This window comes from Gossypium arboreum, chromosome 5 (genome assembly GCF_025698485.1).
Source record: "Gossypium arboreum isolate Shixiya-1 chromosome 5, ASM2569848v2, whole genome shotgun sequence".
Lineage (NCBI taxonomy): Eukaryota > Viridiplantae > Streptophyta > Magnoliopsida > Malvales > Malvaceae > Gossypium > Gossypium arboreum.
In genome coordinates this window covers 23221058-23232535 of record NC_069074.1, presented here as the reverse complement: position 1 = coordinate 23232535, position 11478 = coordinate 23221058, and the positions used below count along the sequence as shown (strand labels likewise).

The 11478-nt window shown below is 28.8% G+C and overlaps 1 long non-coding RNA gene across 1 annotated transcript; it reads right to left on the bottom strand.

The window, feature by feature from the left end:
* Window positions 1–838: 838 nt before the first annotated feature.
* LOC128293282 (uncharacterized) lies at window positions 839–1390 on the bottom strand. Its single transcript, XR_008283454.1, has 2 exons — window positions 1205–1390; window positions 839–1087 (listed from the first exon to the last, which is right to left on the bottom strand). It is a non-coding gene; the product is annotated as an uncharacterized LOC128293282 (long non-coding RNA).
* Window positions 1391–11478: the final 10088 nt, after the last annotated feature.

Sequence of the window (11478 nt, the reverse complement as noted above, 5' to 3'; positions counted from 1 at the left end):
CAAATTTCTGGTAAAATCGAATTAATTTCGTCGGGGGTTGATTAATAAGTTTTTGAAAGTTCTGTTAACGGTTAATTCGGTTTAAAATCGGTCAATTAATTTAATTAATTGAATTTAATAAATAATATTATAATATATAAGTATTCGGTAGATTTGATTAATTTTTAGAAATATAAATTAATTAGTCGGTTAAGTCAGTTAATTTTTATATATTTTATATTTATTTTAACCAAAAATAAAAATATATATATAAATTTTGATTAATTCGGTTCAGTTAATTTTTTAAAAAATTTAATTCGATTAAGGGTTAAGAGTTTTAAAAGATCAATTAATTCGATTAATGATAGTTCAGTCGATTAACCAATTGAACACACCTACTTACGTGTAATTGTCATTAAGTATTTGTTAATGAATATTAAATTATTGATTGCAAATTTGTAATTTATAATTTAGTTTTAAATACATTTATAATTAACTTTCACACCTCTATAATGAAAATTCAAGTTTTGAAAAATCTACAGCCGCCGTACATGGTTAAGTAAAGTCAAGGAGCACATTGAATGCATTTAAGTGAAATTTACTATTATTATCCCTATGATGTCATATATATATTATTTTATTTTCCAAAAAGAAGCAAAAAAAAAATACAGAAAAATATTAAAATACCAAAACTTTAACAAAAATCATAGTGTGAAGTTTTCGAGTTTCTTTCAGATCAAGAGCACGAACGCAATATCTTTGATGTTTGATGCATAAGAAAAATATGTTTATAGAAAACCTTGAATCCCAAGACAGAATCGAAATTGTAAAACAATGTCTTGGTAAAAACTTTTGAGAATTATAAAGACCTGCAAAATCACACACAAAAAGAACCGATCAGACAAAATTATTGTCAACCAAAACAGAGACCATTGTCATCAAAATACTAATCGGTTACACACACAAAGATCCCAAAACACCAAATGCATATTTCAAGTGCTATTGTGTTTCTTTAAGCATATTTCAAGTGCTATTGTGTTTCTTGAAGGCTTGCATGTCGATTTTTTGGGGCCGTAAGGAAGCCACCATATCCCTAGATCCGGAGAACCTAAAAAAAATAATGAAAAAAGATTGATTTTTTTTTTCAAGTGTCGAAGCTGTTTTTTTTTTTTAAGAAAGAAAGATCTTTGTTTCGTTTCAATTTTCTAGAAAAAGGAAAAGTTACTTGAAATTTTTTTACCAACCACCGTCCACTGCCGTTGAAAACCGGAGAACATTGGGTTCTCCGGCAGCGGATGCTTGCCGAAAAAGGGAAGGATAGAAGATAAAGAAGAGATAAAAGGTGGACTTTTGAAAAATGGGAATAATATCGTAATCTATAATGTGTATTATATATCTACATATAACAACACAAGTTGGAAAAAAAAAACTTAAGAATAATTTTATTGGGTTTTAACCCAAATAATTTTTAAAAAATTAAATAATCAAATAGTTTGTTAACTGAATTATATAAAAAATAGTATATTTTTGGATCGTGTACATCTAATGGGCGTAATATATTTTTATATTAAAATATTTTTTATTTTTAAATAAAATATTATTATTTTATTTTTATTAAAAATATAAAAATATTTTTATAATTATTTTAAAATTAAATTGTTAGTAATTTAGAATTACGTTATAAATTGTTGTGTTTGTAATTATTTTAAAATTAATTTATTACTAATTTAAGATTATGTTATAAATTGTTGTGTTTAGTTTAGTATTTGGTGAGTTTTAGTAATCTAAAATTATTTTGTTAAATATTTTGTTAGTAATTTATTATAAATTGTTGTGTTTTGTGAGTTTTAGTAATGTAAATTTTAAAAAATAATTTTATTGTTATTTTATTAGTAGTTTATGATTAGCTTATAAATTGTTTGTGTTATAGTTATTTATTTTGTTAGTAATTATGGGATTAGGTTACAAATTGTTAGTGTTTAGTATAGGTTTTGTGATTTTTAGTAATATATATTTAAAAAATAATTTTATAGTTATTTTGTTAGTAATTTATGATTAGGTTATATAAATTGTTAGAATTTAATTTAATGTTTTGTGATTTTTTAATGTAATTTTTATATAATGTAATTTTATTTGATTTTTATTTATTTGACAATTTTGATTGATTTATTAAAATGTGAGTTTTTACCTAAATAAATTAAAAAATAAATACTCAAATAGGGAAAAATAAAGCACCAGCCCGCCTGTGAGTCCCACCAATCGTGCCTATCTGACAGGCTCAACTAGTCGCGCCTGTCAGATAGGCGTCACCTACCCATACCATTTCAGATCTCTCTACGGGTTTATATCTGACCGGAAAAAATATTTTATTATAAAATAAAACAAAAAATAATATTTTATTTTTAAAAAAAATCATTTTAATATAAAAAAAGGCTTTGCGCCTGTTAGATAGGCTTGGCAAAAAAAAATACAATTTTTGTATATAATCCAGCTGACAACCTATTTGGGTATTTAATTTTTTAATTTATTTGGGTAAAAACCTTTTTTATTTTATCATATTACTAAATTTGTAATATATAATTTAGAATTATTAGTTAAAAAGTTTAAATAAAATAGAAATTGAAATAATTATATATTTAAAAATTATAATTTAATAGAAGTTCTAATAATTAAACATTTAAAATAATTAAATTATAATTATAATAATTAATTATTGAATAAAACTTTAAGTATAAAATATAAGAGAAAAAGTTATGATAAATTAAAATTAAAATTAAAATTTATCATTATTAGTTAAAATTTTAACATAAATAAAGTTGTGCTACTTTTATCTTTTTAAATTGTGTTAATTTTATTGATATAAAATAGAGTTAATTTTATTGATGTAAAATAGAGTTTGAATAGAATTTGAAGTAAATTAATTATCACTTATTTAATATTAGAGTTAATTATGTTAATTACTTATTATTTTGAATAATGTTACTTTGCATTAATTACATAAAATAAAACTATATTGTGGGTTGAATATGTTAGAAATGTTTAAATAAATACAATCATGATTTCGTCCAACAACTGAGATAATAGAGGAGAAGATTCTAATGAATATCAAATCACCAAGAAAATCCATCTCAAAGAGTTAAAGGATAAGACTATTGTGAACATGGTGGTGGATTTGGTAAACTAATGCCTATATGTCAATTCTTTTTAATTAGGGTTTTACGCTGGTTTTAAAATCAATTAGGGATTTAGGTCGATTTAACTGGAAAGCTCGTCCAACTAGACGCGCTTTCGAGCTAATGGTCAGATTCCAACAGCTTTTTGAACGTTGTCGCCAACAGTAAAAATAAATAAATACACCCAATGGTAACTTTTTTTTACCCTATAAATAGCTCTCAAATTTTATTTTTTTCATTCACATCTTTCTCTCAACTCTCTCAATTCTCTAAAACCCTCTCAAGCCTTTCAACTAACTCTCTTGTTTTTAATATTTTTCTGTAATAGCCCAAATTTCAGCTATGTCGGAAATAGTGGTTTGAGACCACCAAATTTGAAAAATGAACTCATAGATTATATTATTTAATATTTATGATCCAAATATAGCTTTTAAAAGATTTTTGAAATAGTAAATTGTGTTTTATAAATATTTATTTGGTCAAAAAATAAAAAAATATCGAGACCTCGGTTTTATAAACCTAGCCATAAATATTTTATAAATATTTATGAAGTGTCAATAAGGTAGTATTAAAATTGGTTAGAAAATTTTGACGTTTGGGTGATTAATTAAATAAAAAGAATTAAATTGAAAAATGTGTAAAAGTTGCTAGAAGGATTAAATAGCTCAATTGTCAAATGAGGAAGGATCTAAAGTGAAAATAAGCCTAAAGGAGATACTTTTGGGCGGGACAAGCAGAGAAAAATCAGGAAAATTGAGGAAATAAAGGCAAAATGGAAAAATAACAAAATTTACTAAATAAAAAGGGGACTAGAATAGAATATCTAGAATTCTCTTCATTTTCATCAGCTGAAAAATAGCCATGGAAAAGGTTCAAGCTGGTTTTCATACTCTAGCTTCATGTAGTTTAATTCTTACTTTCTCCTTGAAATTTCTAAGATTTTGGACCTTTACAATTGGGTCCAACTTACTATGTCATTAGTTTTTGATTCCATGACTAATTTTTAAAGTTTCTATGGATGAGTGCCGGAAGCATATGATGAATAAATATATAATTGAAGCTTTAATTTTTATGTATGATGATTTTATCAAGTAAAATTGATGGAAATTGATTTTAGGACCTAATTATGAAAGAGTTTGGAATTAAGGTCTAGTGCTAAAGTTCTAATTTTCAGGGGTTATGAAGTAGTTTAAAATGATAGATTAAAGTATTAATTGAGAAAAAAATTAGCTCAATTGAGGGGTTAATTGAGCAAGGACTGAATTGTATGAACTGTGAAATTTGGAGTAAAATGGAAATCAACATTTTGTATTAAAACTGTTTTGGACAGCAGCAGTAGTCTAACTTTGAAAAATCACCAAAAATTATAAAAATTGAATTAGAGGATGAATAAAATATGAAATTAAATCTTATTGAATCTAGTTTCTTATAGAAGAAACGATGTAAACAATGGAATTGTGAATCATGAGATATAATAAATTTTATGAGACAATGTCAAAAGGATTTTGGGTTCCCTTGTTATGATTTTGGAAAATCATCAAAAATTGAAGAAAAACAATTAGGGTCTTAAATTTATAAGTTTAGAATCTTGAATGAGTTCATTTTCAAGAAAAATAAACAAGAACATTATTTGAATCCCAAACGAGGAGATAATTATTTTTTAGTGAAGAAGGGTTGGAACTGTCAGATAGCAGAACATGGGTGAATTTAAAGAATAAACTGTACTTATTGGTTAAACCAAAAATTCTTAAAATTTTATGGTAAGAACATATATGAGTATAGTTTCAAGAAAAATTAGCGGATCTTAATTCGGAGTTCTTTAGCTCAAGATAAAAATATTTTAGTGACTATGACACAGATGGATAGCTTGAATATTCATATAAGTAAATAGTAAAAATTATAGATAATGTTACTTACAAGTGCGTTATGTACATTAAGGATGTGGAATGGAGAGGAGGAGGAGGAAAATATGTGAGTCACTTATGCATAAATTGATCACATGCTCGATTATATTTGGTAAATGTTAAACTTTGTTAAAATGAAAAATGTTATAAATTCATGTTTGAATTAAATGTTATATATGTTAAAGAATAATTTGAATATTTGATATTGCCTAATAAATGAATATCCGGTATTGCTTAGTTTATGTCAAGTCAAATATAAAAAAAAATGTTATAAGTGGAATATGTGTAAAAGAATGTGGTAAGTATTTTCATGGTTATTATTGAGCTCGTTCACATGAATCTGTCATTTGAAATTCTGATAGACAAGAAGAAATAGTGAATGGCATGCTTATGTATGGTTATATGTATTTATCTGAAACACAAGAAAATGATTGTTATATATTTGATATATGGAGACATGAGACTATGATATATGAACATGGAATATATTTTATAAATGTGTTCATTCATCATTATAGAATTGGGCAACTCAAGTGTACTATTTGTATAAAGATAGTATTTCAAATGATTTGATGAGTAAAGCTCCAATGTGAGATAGTCTGAAATCAAAACAAATTGTTATGAAATCGTATTTAAAATACATAGATATGATTGTAATAAGTTATGTGAATAAATGATGTGTAAAAGTATTTGCATATGAGAAATTTAATGAAAGTTGAGCCCATACATGTTTCTTGATATTTATATGAATTATATGACTAACAATGTGATAAGAATAGGTATTATGGCTTATAATCAATTCAAATTATTATGCTTTGCATAATTATGTTGAATATAGAGAAGCCGTAAGTTAATTATCATGTTATACAAATTTATTAAATATTACATGTTTACTTTATTTTACTTTTTCCCCTAATTAATAATGATTCGATAAGCTCCGGTAATGCCTCATACCCTGTTCCGATGATGGATACAGGTGGGGGATGTTACATTTTCGATATTCTTGTTTTTAATTATCTCATTTTTATTCATTTAAATCGATTTCTTATGAATGACCACCTTCCTAATCCGCTTTGACGACAAGTATATTTTCGCTGCCCAATTAGCAATGGTAAGACCAAAATTTAAATTTCGTTAATTTCAATAATATTAAATTTAATTTTTTATTATAATTATTATAACACCCCAACCCGTATCCCTCGCCAAAATCGGGTTACGGAGCATTACCGGAGTTTACAGATCAAATAGCCAGAAATTTCAAACATTTCATATCGTCAAAACATCATTTTAATCCAAATTATAAACATATCAAATCCAAATCAATTTGCTTAGTTCATGAGCACTTAAACATAAAATTAAATTCACATGCACCTATCTAGATTTAGTTCAATTTACCATGCTATAATATGGCTTCAAAAACAAACACATATTTATATGTATAAAACCAACCAAAATTAAACTTATAACCTCATTTACAATCAAACCACAAAATAACTATTATTTAGACACCCTAGGTACATGCTGACACAAAGGATAAACATCACCACATTTGAGTTCAGGGTCATTGTTGGATGCTGAATCGGCAATCAAAAGTTAAGTACCTAACTTACGCATGGGAAACAAAACCGTACGCTGAGTAAAAACTCAGTGGTATTTCTATAATCCGAGTATTTAAAGACAAGAAATTTCAAATATGCTATTGAAATATAAACACATATTATTATTTAAGTATTCAACAACCACATCATATTTCATTTGTTTCACAGTATCTCAATTCTCATACTTGCTATATAAATAGCTTTTCACACCATATTCATTTCATGAGTATGTAACTCATATATTCCATATATTTGCAACATATTTCACATTATATTTTCAATTCGCTATTTCACTTCCATTTCTCATACCATGCCATTTCAATATCAATTATAAAACTTTATTATTCATTTACCCCTACTAACACGACTCGGACTCGAACGGATACACAAATCTAACCAAAACATACCAATTTGGCACCTAGTGTCTCATTGGATAATTCGAAGTAAAAATTTGACACCTAATGTCTCATCGGCTAAACCGAAGTAAATTGACACCCAGTGCCTCATCGAATTAATATGAAGTAATAAAATTGAAACCTAGTGTCTCATCGACTTGATGTCGAAGAATTCCTGAACTCTTCCAATCCTATGGCATACCATCTATACCCGACTCAGCCCGATACAGTTAATAGGGTGTAATTTCACATTTCAGATATAATCAATATCCAATACTGTTTTTCATATATACACATATATTCATTTCAATTCAAAAATCAATCCATTCAATATATATATCTACTAATTCATTCATTCAATCAATTATCATATTATTAACTACTCGCCTCAACACTTATCATATACATTAAATAAAAATTTCAGTAATTAATCAATAACTAGATTCGGATTGTAGAAATACAAACAAGAATTTCCGAGCTATTTTTCCCTTTTTAGTCGAGGATTCCGGTACGATGTTAGCTACGAAATTAAAACAATTAAAATTCATTAATATAACACAATTCAATTTCATATTGAATATTTCAATTTTTACTCAATATTTGCCTAATTTCCAATTTAGTCCCTAAACCGAGACTAACTTTTATTCTTTACATTTAATTCTTTATTTTTATGCAAATTCCACTTTAGACTAAATTCAACTCCTTATTTTCACATAAATCCCTAAATTTTAAATTTTTTACAATTTAGTCTCTAATACTCAAATTATTCAACATAAACAACATTTAAAAACTCAATAATTTCTAAAATTTTGACATGGATCAGGTAGTATTTAATACCAGGATTCTAAAAATATAAAAATTACAAAAAAATAGACTAAATTAACTAATCAATTAAGCTTTGAACCCTTGAAACCCTAATTCTCCTTCTTTCTCCTTTTCTTTCCTTTTTCTTTCTTTCCTCCTGTGTTTCCTTCTATCTTTCTCTTTTTCTATTTCTATTTCTTTTATAATATAATATAATATAATATAATATAATATATATACTTAAACATTAAGGTTTATTATTATAATATTATATATGTTATTTTAACTATATCTTCATTCTTATGCCGCGTCATTTAATGCCAATGGCATAATTTTTTATTTAGTCCCTTAAATTTTTCTTTTAATCTATAATTCAACTTTCATCCTATATGCAATTTAGTCCTTATACATAATTACTTTTAATTCAAGCAAATTCACTTAATCGAAACCTAATTAACTACACAACTAGCTTTGTAAATATTTATTAAAAATATTTACGAGTCCAATTTATTGGAATAGAGTCCCGGAATACATTTTTTTAATTTGATCATTTTAATTAATTAATTATCGAAACGTTAAAATTTTTCAACAAAAATTTAATACCACCTTAATGACACTTCGTAAATATTTATAAAAATATTTACCGCTCAGTTTTTAAAAATAAGGTCCTGATACCTCATTTTCTAAAACCACTTGAACTTAATAAATCACTTATATAACATAAATTATAAAATCAAAAATCTTTTTAAAAATCACATTTGTCTCGTAAATATTAAATAATAATATTTATGAACTTACTCGTCAGATTTGGTGGCCCCGAAACCATTGTTTTCTAACACCATTGAAAAACAGGCTGTTACAATTATATTTTTCTATTGTGTAAATAGGCATATAATCGTGCTCTGGAGGGTTTCATCCATAATATGGGAAAGCCTGTGATCCCTAAAATTCGTGGACACTTGCAAGTAGTTGGATTCTTACATGCGTCTCGTATGTTTGGGGTTGCAAACTCGATTTGCAACTAATTAGCACGTTGGTGGAAAGATGGAGGCCCGAAACACACACTTTCTATCTTCCATGCGGCGAGTGTACAATCATACTCTAAGATGTAGCGCTACAACTCGGTCTGACAATGGATGGGCCAGTCATCATGGGATCTACGATCGTTCTGAGCAAAGTGGCCCTCTACCAATCACTGTTGGGAAATGTCTCGGGCAAGTTCAAAGGTGGTTGAATATTGATGAACTGGTTGAAGGATAATTTCAACGAGCTCCCTAAAGACCCTGAAGACTAAACAGATGAGGTGATATAATAATACACCCAAACATACATCATGAGGTTAATCAGGGGCATTTTAATGCCCGAAAAATCTTAAAATTTGGTGCATGTAAGGTGACTACTACATCTAGTGGACTTTAATGAGTGCGGGAAACTAAGTTGGGGATTTGTCGTATCGTCCACGTTGAATCGAGAGATGTGTCAAGCCACGCTACCGAGTGCGACGTCGATCGGTGGTTGTCTGCTCCGGCTGTAATCGTGGGCTTGGTGGCGACTACCATTTCTACGTCCCAAGGTGATCGACCCATATATGTTCCCGTTGGTGACGAGGTAAACATTATTTATTAATAAATACGTGGTTTGTACAATAACATTTATTATTATATGTTTCGATTAATATATCGTTTGTACAGGTGGAACCATAGGCTAAGCTACGTAGGACTACACGAGGATTTAGAAGATATTAGAGGTTAGTTACCTATTTTTTTGAACCTACATTAATTATGTAATGATTCGTAAAAAAATTCATAAATAACGATATTTATAATTTTTCTTTTCAATATGAATGGATGTTGTACGCCGACACTGATGTCATATCCAGCATCTCCAGCTGGAAGTGTTGCGTAATCGGCAGATGTAGGACGCAAATGTGTCGTTGATAGTGTACGCGACAGTGGAAATGCATGAAATAGAACGGATGTTGCGGCAGTTCGGGTAGAGGCAACGAATTTCGCTGCCATCTCAACACTTGAAGGAGTTGCACAAGGTGGACATACGAGGGAAGGACAACATCGACTGGTTGAAGTGGTAGGAGGAGCACATCGTAGCGTGAAATTGTAGGATGCAATCTATAACTGTTCATGAACAATTTTTCTCAGTGGACACAATGACAGTTGATAATTACTTGGCATGGTTTAGAGTTTTTGTGAAGTTGTATCTGCTATCACAGAAGGAGAAGAGTCGACAAATTCGGGCAAAGAGGTCATACGGACCGCCACAACATACTAGGAGGGGACGCGGCCACATGACGGGTTTCTCATCTTTTTCAGCAGAAGATATACTGCTTTTGGCTACACAATATCCGAGTTACTTCGGTCCACGTATTCTTATTCAATTAAGTAATCATGTGTTTTATTCACAAGCACTACTGTACTACGGACCACTGCCACATATGGCCGGTTCTTCTGTTCCTGCAGATACATATTTCACTTCACCGCCATCCCCCACATACTACACCTCTAAGTAGAAGTCGATGTCAAACCTCGTGTCGGGACAGATGTCGGCATACCCATTGCTACTGATGCAAGCACCCATGTAGCAGTCGATGGTGATGTCATTGCCCGATACCTTTTTGGCGTACCCGAGATTTTGGGCACCTTATGGTTTTACGCCTATTATGTCATCTTGGCTATTGGAGCTGGATTGACTCCCATGAAATAAAGACATAAATGTGATTGTTTAAATTGATAATATGATAAATATGATCCAAGCTAGATTAGTCTTAGGTTTATTTATAAATTAATTCATTTGTGCCTTTCCTAAATTCTAAGCAAGTGAATGATCATGCATGTATAACTCATATACTTTATTATATTGAAAATCTTTGCTCTCAGTCTAGTAGGTTAAAAGTTAGTATGTTGGGTATATGACTTATTATTCATGACATGATTTTACTTATAATAATAGAATCATAGCTTAATAAAAAGAGTAAAGATATATCTCATTAGCATTGTATGAATTGTAAAAATAGAACATGATCATGGGTAATTTGTATGAGACACGTGATTTTATCATTTTTTTGTTTGAAAAATGATTTTATCTTTACTTGGCATATGTAATGATAATTTTCACTGTCTAAGATACAACGATGATAAATATGATTTAACTTAGGATCACAAATATTCTATGAGATAACACAAATATGGCAAGGTGATTGAACTAAAACTTAATATAAGTAGCTTTCTTAATGGTATTAATAAGGAGTTCGGTCATTCTATTTTTAGTGGATGAACTTTATAATAAAAAACTTTTTTATTTTTATTTTTAATGAACAATCTCATTAAAGGTTTTGATCATATTTGGTTTTTTTTTTACATAATGCCTATAACTACCCATAGCCCCTCCCAAACTCAAAAATAGGAGGATAGTGCGCTTCAGCGCACTCGAACCCACGTTTTTCTGCATTGGCTGTAATACTCCACACCCAAGTCCTACACCGGGGCGGGATACGAGGCGTTACCTCACTTAAACACATACATTCCAATGTTTTCGAATCATTAAGACTTGATCAAACTTAAAACTTTTTCGAACTTTGTTTGATATTCCTTAACAGGGCCTACGAAGCCTC